At 40.8% G+C, this 11446-nt stretch overlaps 1 pseudogene; it reads left to right on the top strand.

Moving 5' to 3' along the window:
* The first annotated feature begins 1781 nt into the window (after positions 1 to 1781).
* Positions 1782 to 2080, top strand: LOC110585463 (annotated as a pseudogene).
* The last annotated feature ends 9366 nt before the right edge of the window (positions 2081 to 11446 follow it).

Here is an 11446-nt window from a genome sequence, read left to right as displayed (position 1 = left end):
TGATGCACAGGAAGTATTTAATACAGTGGTTGGCCCATAAAAAGTACTTAAAAACTGGTTGCTATTATTACTGTTTAGAGTAGATTAATAGACTCAACCAACAACAAACATAGCTACTGGAACTGGACCACTTCATATCCTGAAGTTGCCTCTTCAATATTCACTGAATGACCTAGCGGATCCTGAATTTTGTAGCCACGTGCCTTGGGTACGACTAACCCCTTCCTCAATTCCAGAATGGGTTCTGAGTGGCTTAAACCCTTCACTATAATTCTCCTTCCATATCTACTCCCACAGGGCCTGGATGACATGAACAGGTAACCTAGGCCTGAGACAATCATCACATAGCATTTCTCAGGCCATAGATGGGGGTGAGGGGGAACCTGTGACCTAAGAATTAAATTAGAGAAAATCCCGAGACTTTTATTTGACAGTTTGATGAAGGATGTCTCTACCCTCTCAACCCCCAGCCCCAGATATTAACAAAAAGTTTGTCTGTGTTGGTCTTATGAGGGAATTCAAACCACGAACAGAGCTGATGAGGGTGGAGCAGAGAGAATTTAAGTTATAGTAACCTTGATGGCACCTTATACCACCGTTTATCAAATCCTACCTGAATGCTGCTTTGTATCTTTTTTCCCTGGCTAGTGTGAGTCTGAGTTGGGTTCTGCTGTGAATGTGGCATATTTAATGGGCAGGACTTGGTGGGAGAGCAGCAGGAAGTAGCTTTATTCTTTCTCACCACTTACTCTTTAAACCTACTTGGTCAATTCTCCATTCTCCATCTGTGTGGTATACTGAGCAGACCACTTAGATTTTCTGTCACTTCAGGTGTTAGAATAGTCTCATTTCAGGTGCAAAAAATCTGGGTGGATTTAAGTCAGAGCTTCCATTTCTGGTGTAGATGAAATCTTCTGAGGCCCATGTAGGCTTGAAACCTGTGGGAGTGAAGGAAAAGGGTGGTCTTTTGTTTCTATTTCTTCACTATGTTCACTCCTACTTCTCTGTGCTTCCTGCTGCCCCCAGTCAGGATGGAAAGGAGAGACGGGAGGAACCAAAGCAGGGTCTAACTTGATGGTGGTGGTTTAATCTACCATCACTATTCTCCTGTAGCAGATGCCCAAATGCTGGCCTTGGGTCTCGTGGGACGCTTTCATGACTTCTTCACAAACGGCCCCTGATATGGCACAATTGCCGGGTTGGACATTGTACCTTCTGGTTGACCTTTCAGAGGTCACTCCCCTCAGCATCTCTTCATCTCTCTATGAACTGACATGGAGCAATTTCTAGGACGAAAAAAAGCGAAGTGTAAAGAGTGCCCATAGTATGCTACCTTTCGTGTAATGAGGAAGGGGAAAATATGAAACTATGCATATATCTGCTCAACAATGCCGTGTGAGCCATGTGGAGCTTAGACAAAAGGAACATATACACCCTTGGCTCTAATGGAAGCAAACTCATAAATATTCTCAAAATCTACTTCTTTGTTTATATTGTTTTCAGTTGAGAGAATTGCCACGTTTGATCACTTATTTTATTTTATTATTATTTTGTAAAGTAGGCTCCATACCTAATGTGGGGCTCAAATTCACGACCCCAAGCTCAAGAGGTGCATGCTCTACAGATTGAACCAGTCAGGTGCTCCTTGATCATTTCTTTTGATCAAGTGGCCATCTTAAATAATTTTTAATTAACTTAAGCTTAAGTAAAATTATAGTAAAGTCTGTTTTGGTATAAATAAAATATTTAAATTAAAAATAATGGTGTGAGGAGCAACAGTGATGCAAGGTGGCCATCAGCCACCACGAGCTGGGACAATTTATGAAAATCAAATATACAGTCTTAAATAACTTAAATACCCAGAAGCACCTCCCCTTTGTAATATTTGTAACAAAAATGAATATGAATGGAGTTAATAGTTTCAATGGAGTGGTGGACCCAAGAGCTATATCAGTGCTGGCAAAATGGCAGAATTCATAATAGCATCAAAGTTGTCCTGCAAGAGCTTTGGTGCCTAATGATGTCTAAAGAAAACATGAAGCTCTCTCAGCCGCCCCAAGGACAGTGTTACAGTAATTAATTGAAAAGAAAAACCACAGTCCTCCCATTCAATTTAAACAGTCTTCATTTTCCACAGTTACATTTTCTAGATACATCTTGTAGACTTCAAAGTACTGGAAAGGAAGCTCCCATTCAAAGGCAATTTATCTTAAGATATTGTAAATGATACTAATTTTTGGTCCATTTGGAATATATGTTGTGCTATAAAAAATAAATAAAATAATGTATTGGTCTACCTACTTTTTAATTTTTCAATATTTTATCATCTGCCTTAATGTTCTTGGGGAATATCAGTCATTAAAAACTACTTAAGAAATGTACACGAGGGCACACATTTTTCCTTTTGCCTCAGGTTCCGATATGGCTCAGCTCTGTGGTCATATTTATTTAAAAATTTGATATGTTGTCATCACAGATTTTTTTGCATTAATTTTTATTTTAAAAAATATTGCATTAAAATATATTTATTTTTAAAGATTTTATTTATTATTTTAGAGAGAGATAAGAGAGCATGAGTGGGGGATGGGCAGAGGGAGAGGGAGAAAGAGAATCCCAAGCAGACTCCACACTGAGTGTGGAGCCCAATGCAGAGCCTGATCCCACAATCCTCAGATCATGACCTGAGCTGAAACCAAGGGTCGATGTTCAACCGACTGAGCCATGCAGGCACCCCTAAAATCTTACTTATTTTGACTACAGATTCCCCCCCTTCCGGTTAATTACTGTGCCCAAGGTGAGTTCCTCACCCTAATGTGGTCTCTGCATCTCAACTGTGCAAAAAGAAACACAAAAAGGATAAACCAAAAACTAATCAGATTGGTTAGGTACAGGCAGTGGATGGGGATAGGATGGAAAGGGTAAGGACACCTCTCTGAGCAATCCTTTTTATATATTTCTGACTTTTAGAGCCATGCAAATGTTTCATATACTAAAAATATGAACAAAATATAATCAGCAAATATGAGAGCCCCAAATGAAATATACACAAAACCTAACTGTACTGAACAACATAACCATACTGGGGGTGGCAGCAGAAAAGACCAACCTAAGTAACTTTGGAAAAGAATATTTTGACTCTATACACACTAATATCCTCTAAAGCCAAAGAAAAAATAATTGAGCACAAATACTTTACTTAGTAGTTTGTTTCTATCACAGATATGGATTAGTACTCTGAAACTACTTTATGTGTATTGAAGCCAATAAGTAATTATATTGTGGATCGTGAGAGCCTGGTTTCTCACTGTCAGAGAAAGCAGTTAAAATAAAGAAAGGGGGGCACCTGGGTGGCTCAGTTGTTAAGTGTCTGCCTTTGGCTCAGGTCGTGATCCCAGGGTCCTGGGATCGAGCCCCGCGTCGGGCTCTCTGCTTGGGAGGGGGGGGGAGGCCTGCATCTCCCTCTCCCTCCGCCCCCCCGCTTGTGTTCCCTCTCTCGCTGTGTCTCTCTCTGTCAAATAAATAAATAAAATCTTTAAAAAAAAAATAAAATAAAGAAAGGGAAAGGCTGAATGAAATTTATGGTGTAGGTTTGGAATTGGAGATATGAACTAATTGTGTGTGTGTGTGTGTGTACATGTATATATACATACAGTACATGCAACATATAAATACACACACACTTACAGATACAGGACTTCCTACTGCCTATCTAGCACCTATCTCTTGATTTCTAGATACCACTATCCAGTGAAAGGATCTTTTTGCTTACTGTAACCTCAGGCACAAGAATGACTTGTTGGTCCCCTACAAGCCCTGTGTTCCCTTCATTTACTTGTTCATTTTCTTTTCCTTGCCAGAACATGGTTCCCCTCAGGGATGCTTCAGGAGTCAGCTCAAATGCCATCTCCTCTGAAAGGACTTCTTAGTTCCCCTGAGTTGGACATGAACTGTTTCTGAATCCCAAGGCATGCCACCTAGTTTGCACACTCTTGAAACATGTAAGTTTATTGAGATACCTCAATAAAGCTATAAGGAAAAAAGAACTGACAGTAGCAGCTGCTGGCCTGGAGGAGGAGCCACTGGTATTCTCAAACACTGTTGTGCAAATGTAAATTGCTACAACCACTTAGAAAAGCAGTCTGGCCTTTTCCTATAAAGTTAAACATACTATTACTGCATGATCCAGCAATCCCACTCCTGGACAGTTACCCAATTTTTTAAAAAGATTTTATTTTATTTATTTGTCAGAGAGAGAGAGAGAGAGAGAGAGAGAGAGAGCGCACACACAAGCAAGGGGAGCGGCAGGCTTCCCGCTGAGCAGGGAACCCAATGCGGGGCTCGATCCCAGGACCCTGGGATCATGACCTGAGCCGAAGGCAGACGCTTAACCAACTGAGCCACCCAGGTGTTCCCAGTTACCCAATTTTTAATTAACATTTATATTGACATCGATATCAGTATAAGAGTGTGCATAGTGGCTTTATTTGTAAATGCTAAAAATTGGAAACAACTCATAAGTCCTTCATCTAATAAACTGATAAACTGCAGTATATGTAGTATAGAATACTGCTTAGCAGTAAAATAATAAACAAGTGGTACATGGATGAACCCCAAATTCCTTATGTTAAGTGAAAGAAACCAGACTCAAAAACCAATGTACTGTAGGATTCCATTTATATGACAATTTAGAAAAGGCATAACTATAGGGAGAAAACAGATTAGTGATTGCCAGGACCTAGAGGTGATTGGGTGAGGTTGACTACAAAAAGATCAGGGGATTTTGGAGTGATGAAACTGTTATCTATATTGATTGGAGTAGTGATTGTACAACTTTATGTATTTGTCAAAACTTGTAGAACCGTACTCTAGAAAAGGTGAATTTTACTGTATATCATTCGTCTCTTAAAAAAAACAAAGGAATAAGGGCGCCTGGGTGGCTCAGTCATTAAGCGTCTGCCTTCGGCTCAGGTCATGATCCCAGGGTCCTGGGATCGAGCCCCGCATGGGCTCCCTGCTCCGCGGGAAGCCTGCTTCTCCCTCTCCCACTCCCCCTGCTTGTGTTCCCTCATTCGCTGTGTCTCTCTCTGTCAAATAAATAAAATCTTAAAAAAAAAAAAAAGCAATAAAACAAAGCTATGGTATTGACCTGGAGGTTTAATTTTCAAGAATACATGTATGTTTAAAGATGTTTATCATTTGGGGCTCCTGGGTGGCCTTGTCAGTTAAGCATTCCATTCTTAATTTTAGCTCAGGTCATGATCTCAGGGTCATGGGACAGAGCCCTGTGTTGGGCTCTGCACACACTCAGCAGGGAGTCTGCTTGAGATTCTTTCTCTTCCTCTGCCCCCCCCCCACACTCTCTCTCTCTCTCTAAAATAAATAAATAAATCTTTTAAAAATAGCATGTTTATCATTTTATAGTCTACAGCATTGAAAAACTAAAAATAACCCAAATATCCAACAATGGAGAAGTGGTTAAATAAATAGGGTATAAGACAAGTGCAAATTAAGTCCACAACCATATCACTTATCTTTAAGATTGGCAAAAATCCAAAAGTTCCACAACATACTCTATAGATGAAACTGTGAGGAAACAGGCTGGTGGGAATACAAAATTTTACATCTCATATAAAGGGGAATAGACAACATCTAGCAAAAATCATTCGCATTGTGGGAGCTGTAAGGCTGTTGTCTTCATGTCTGATACTGCAACTTGAATTCTGCAGGGCAGTCAGTCAGGAAGCATAGATGGATATATGGATATAAAATGAGAGAGCACAAGGACAAGCCATCCATGAACATGAGCTGAAACCCATGAGGACAGACCGAAACTGATGCCAGTTCTTACTCCCTCCAACCTTGAGGAACTGGGTGTCTTGCAGAAGGTGGTGTCCTTCTCACTGAGCTAGATATCCACAAGGCCTAGGAGTTGTAGAAACTGAATGACGATGCAAGGGGAGGTGGGGCAGTTGTAGGCCTGGGTTTTGCCCTGTACCAAACCAGTGAGCCAGTGAATATGCTACCATGTGTGTTAGCTGCAAAAGTACCTGCCCCAAGCTTCTGGGCATGAAAACCAAAATGGCTGCAGCTTCTCCTCTGCCCATCAAGTTTCATGGGAAAATATCTCTTGTCAACCATCCTAACTATAAACATAGAGGGACGCTCAGCCTAGCCAAGTTGACCCATTATAATGCCGCGAAAACCTGATAAAAACACAAACTGATGCATGTACAAGGCTCTTCATTGCTGTACCAATTGCAACAGCACACAACTGAAAACAACCCAAACGTCCGTTAACAGGGAACTGGTTATGTAAACTAGAGTACATCCATACTGTGCGGCTAGAAAATGGGATGTGAAAAAAAAAAAAAAAGGCTTTACATGCTGTGTCATGGAGTGATGTCCAAGATACACCGCTAAGTGAGGGAAAAAGAAAACAAGAGATGCAAAGCAATGAGTATAATATATTGCCTTTTACCTAAGAAAATATTTCCTAGTTCTGTCCATTGGAAAGTCCTAGAAAAATAACTAACTCCATAGCAACAAGCACCGTTCACAACTAGAATGTGGTCTCTAATCCCATTCCCATTAAAGGGATCAGGATCCTTAAAGAAATGGTTGAATCCAGTTCGGGGGTAGGAAATGTATAAGGTAAGCCTAGAATATTCCTTTTTTTTTTTTAAGATTTTATTTTTATTTATTTGACAGAGAGAGACAGCAAGAGAGGGAACACAAGCAGGGGGAGTGGGAGAGGGAGAAGCAGGCTTCCCGCTGAGCAGGGAGCCTGATGAGGGGATGGATCCCAGGACCCTGAGACCATGACGGGAGCCAAAGGCAGACGCTTAATGACTGAGCCACCCAGGCGCCCCAAGCCTAGAATATTCTATCATACTAGAAAGTAATGTCATTTCACAAAGACATTAAAGCCAACTTGAAGGGGATCTCACTGCCAAAATTTTTGAGCAACAAAAAAAATTATTGAAATAAGTTGAAATACTAGCTATGTTAAAATTCATGTGTACATGAAGATGATAAAAAAAAACTTAGTCATCTTTGTAGACAGGCAAGTAAATGAAAGATACAATCACTTATGGACTATTTTTCAGGGTAGCCAAATAGTTGATAAGGGAAAGTTCTCCTTTATAGAAGAATTCTAGTTAATAAATGCAGAGAGAGTGATAAAATTAGAAATAATGAATAGAGGCAGTGATCAGTCAAAACTTAGGTGAATGGAGAACTTCACAAAGGAAGAATTAGGCTGACAATAACTGAACATAACACCATAAAAAGAGAGACAACCAGACAGTATCTGCCTCTTGTCACAACAGGATGTATTCCCACCACCTATGAAGTGTTCTTGTCAGGAAGGTGAACACGAATCTGGTGAAGCCTCTATATCACAGCTGTCCCACAGAACCTTCTGCGGTGATGGAAATGTTTTTGTGTGCTATCCCTTACATAGCTATTGAGCACTTGGCCAGTGAGACTGAGGAACTGACTTTTACATTTTAGTTAATTTTAACTAATTTAAATTTAACTAGCCATATGTAGTTAGTGGCACCCACTAACCATTTGACCGAGCAGCTATAGGTCTGACTGCTAACTTAAAGAAACTACAGGGGATAAAGGGACACGTTAAGTGACAACACGTCTTCCTGCATAACGTGTCAACCTTGTTTGCATCCTTATTCAAACAAACCAACTGTGAGACAATCAGGGAAATCTGAACTGGATAATTCATAATATTAGTACTTATGTAAAATTTTGATTTCGATCATAATGGTATTACATTTAGGTTTTGAGGAATTGTTCTTATCTCTTAAAGATACATACTTAAGTATTTATAGATGAAAATATACATGTCTGGGATTTTCTTTAAACAATCTAGCAGAGGAGAGACTAATAGTGGGAGGGTATATATGAAATAAGAGTAGTTATGTATTGATAACTCTTGAAGCTGAGTGATGGGTATATGGGTATTCAACAGAATATTCTAAATTTCTGTGATGTTTGAAATTTTCCATCACAAAATGCATTAACAAATGAAGGAATAAATAAAACCTGGAATTAAAACAATAGCATATATGTACATCCTATGGACTATTTTTTTTTTTAAAGATTTTTATTTATTTATTTGACAGAGAGAGACACAGTGAGAGAGGGAACCCAAGCAGGGGGAGTGGGAGAGGGAGAAGCAGGCTTCCTGCTGAGCAGGGAGCCCGATGCAGGGCTTGATCCCAGGACCCTGGGATCATGACCTGAGCTGAAGGCAGACGCTTAACTACTGAGCCACCAGGCACCCCCATCCTATGGACTATTATGCAACTCCTAAAAAGAAAGCAGTGGGCCTCAAATATTATATCATGGAAAGACAGCTAAGTTACATGAAATCAAGAAGGGAAGTTGAGGAATAATTGCTATGGTTTGAATGCTTATGTCCCCACAAAATTCCTATGTTGAACTCCTAACCCCCGTTGGTGATTGTATTAGTAGGTGCGGTCTTTGGGAGGTGATTAGGTCAGGAAAATGGAGCCCTCGTGAATGGAATTCGTGTGCTTGTTAAAGGAGTCCTGGGACGCCTGGGTGGCTCCACAGGGCCTGGTGGCTTAAACAACAGAAATTTATTTCTTAGTTTTTGAGGCTGGGTTAGGGTGCCTTCTCCTACATACTCACATAGCTGAGAGAGACAGCAAGCTCTGATGTCTCTTCCTCTTCTTATAAGAGTACCAGCCCTATTGAATCAGGGTTCATCTTTATGACCTCATTTAACCTTTATCACTTCCTCATAGGCTCTGTCTCCAAATACAGTCACATCGAGGGTTAGGGCTTCAACAAATGAATTTGGGGGGGGGTACATAGACATTCAGTCCATAATATATACTAAAGCATCATTTCTTATAGTAAAATTATGGAGATAATTTTAGTGTCCATCAATGAGAAATGGACAGGTAAATTATAACATACCCATATTATGTACTAGTGTAGGGAAATGTCCAAATGTGTATATATATATATATATACATATATATATATATATATGTATATATATATATCTATTTTTTTTTTAAAGTAGGTTCCATACCCAGCATGGAGCCCAATGCGGGGCTTGAACTCACAACCCTGAGATTAAGACCCGAGCTGAGATCCAAGAGTTGGGTGCTTAACCGGCTGAGCCACCCAGGCACCCCACCAAAATATATTCTTGAATAAAGCAAGCAAATTGAACAAAGCCACTTGAACAATATATGAATCATCCACATTAAAAAACATACAAAAGACCCTCCAACTATATCATCTCTCTCTGTATAGATAGGTAGATAGATAGTCTGGAAGGAAAAAAATCACACACAGCTATTAGTGGTGACTAATCCTTGGGAATATGGAAAGAGAGGCACTTTTACTTTTCCACTCTGTATAGGCCTAAATAATTTTAATTTATTTTAAGAAGTGAGCAATCGTTACATTTGTAAATCTGAAAAAGTGCGATAAGTAGTTTTTTTTTTTAACTGCTTGATTCCATGAGATAATATCTAGACTAGGTGCTTAAAATATTTTAAAAACAAATGTATTTGTTTATATGAGATATGGTTCCTACATGGCTCAGGCTCTGTGCAGAGCTGCATTTGAATAATCATGGCCCAGAATCCAGAAAGAAAGTACAAAGTAGTTCCAACTCATACTAGCATGGGCTCAAAGAATACTAACCTCTGGTCCTCCACTCTCCTATAGCTCCTCATGAGACTTTCTCATTCTTTCTCATGCCCAAATCTTTTTTTTTTTTTAAGATTTTATTTTTAAATAATCTCAAATCCTCTGCGTAGTCCTCCCTCCCTTTCTCAGCCTTTCTCAGCTCTTTACATATATATCCTTCTAAGTCTCAGGATTTTCTCTAGCGATTGGCCATACTCTGCATCTCAAAAGATCCAAGAACCAGACTGGTGAAGACTCTTCTTCAGTTGGGGGTGGGGAACAGCTTGTTCCCTTTCACATATTAGTTTCACTGATTTCTCCAGATTTAGAATTATGATTCTGTTAATTAATAGTTGATTCACCTGTATTATAGTTTATCTTCCCAACTAGATTGTATTTGGAGAGAAGGTGGGGCACCGCTCTCACTATTTTTATTCCTTCCACTATTTCTTAAATTATTTAATCTGTTGATGTAAACAAGATAATTTAGGGGAATCCTTAAAAAGGCACCAGTGCCCAGAGGCTCCAGGGGTGGGAAAGCCTCTGTCAAGATGTAGCTTTATTTTATTTTATTTTATTTTATTTTATTTTATTTTATTTATTTGACAGAGAGAGAGCACAGGCAGGGGGAGTGCCAGGCAGAGGCAGAGGGAGAAGCAGGCTCCCCGAGGAGCAGGGAGCCCGACGCCGAGCTCGATCCCAGGACACTGGGATCATGACTTGAGCCGAAGGAAGTCACTTAAACAACTGAGCCACCCAGGCGTCCCAAGATGTAGCTTTTTTAGAATAATTTCCAGACTCACTCCCAAAGAGTCTAATTGAGGTCTCTGCATTTCTTATAAGTCATATGTTTTCTTCACAGGTCAGAACAGTCTTAGCAATATTAAAGATTAAGAACTGCACTGCCTCAGAGACTGGACCCACACCTATCCCTCCAAACTCTTTTAAAGGTAATGTTAGCATTGGACTTTGAGCTAGAGCATCCTGTCTTACCACTTCATCCATTTGGGCACTTGGCCCGTTTCCTTGTCCCCAGAGTGGGTATAGTCACATCTGCCTCACAGGATCTTACATAGGGAGATACTGTGGGTATGCAGCCCTTTTAAAATCTTGTCTGGAAAAATCAACCAGGCTTGGTTCTTGTCCTGCTCATATGGAAGAGGTTCACTCAGCCCCCTTTAGGCCCCTAAATGACATAAAGATGAGGGATTTCAACTTCAGAGATGTTTCCTCAGAAAAGAAAGAGCTATAAAAGCAGTTGAGTAAGTCCGGACAGTAGCTACATCTTTTCTCCCCAACAAAGAATAATCAGTAATCCACTGTTTCTGGCACCTGAAGCTTTAACTTTGGGGAAACAATGAACTCTTGAGCCCAAGCCTTCAGGTAAGTCAAAATCCCTAGGCGGTTATGCTTGTCTGGAGGCCTGAGAGGCACGAAGTGATGGAGAAAGGTGAACTGAGCTGCTCTCTGGCTCACTTACAACCGGCTCGCCCTCCATACCTAGTACAGCTAAAGGTTGCCGTCGCCATTTTGCAGGGTGGGCAGCGCAGAATCCTGGCGCTGAGTCGGCCCGCCAGAGCCGGAGAGGACGTGGAAGGGTTGGAGGGGGGTAGCGCGCGCTCCAGGGAAAAGCACGCGTGCGCACAGACGGAGGCGGCGGAGGGGTGGGGCCGGGGTACGAGTGCGCGTGCTCGGTGGGAGCCCGCGAAGTACCTGGAGGAGGTGGGGGGCGAGGTAGAAAGGAGTGGGGTTGAAG

This window comes from Neomonachus schauinslandi, chromosome 7 (assembly GCF_002201575.2).
Source record: "Neomonachus schauinslandi chromosome 7, ASM220157v2, whole genome shotgun sequence".
Taxonomy (NCBI): Eukaryota; Metazoa; Chordata; class Mammalia; order Carnivora; family Phocidae; genus Neomonachus; species Neomonachus schauinslandi.
The sequence above is the reverse complement of the archived record's forward strand: the minus strand, read 5'-3'. Positions and strand labels throughout refer to the sequence as shown.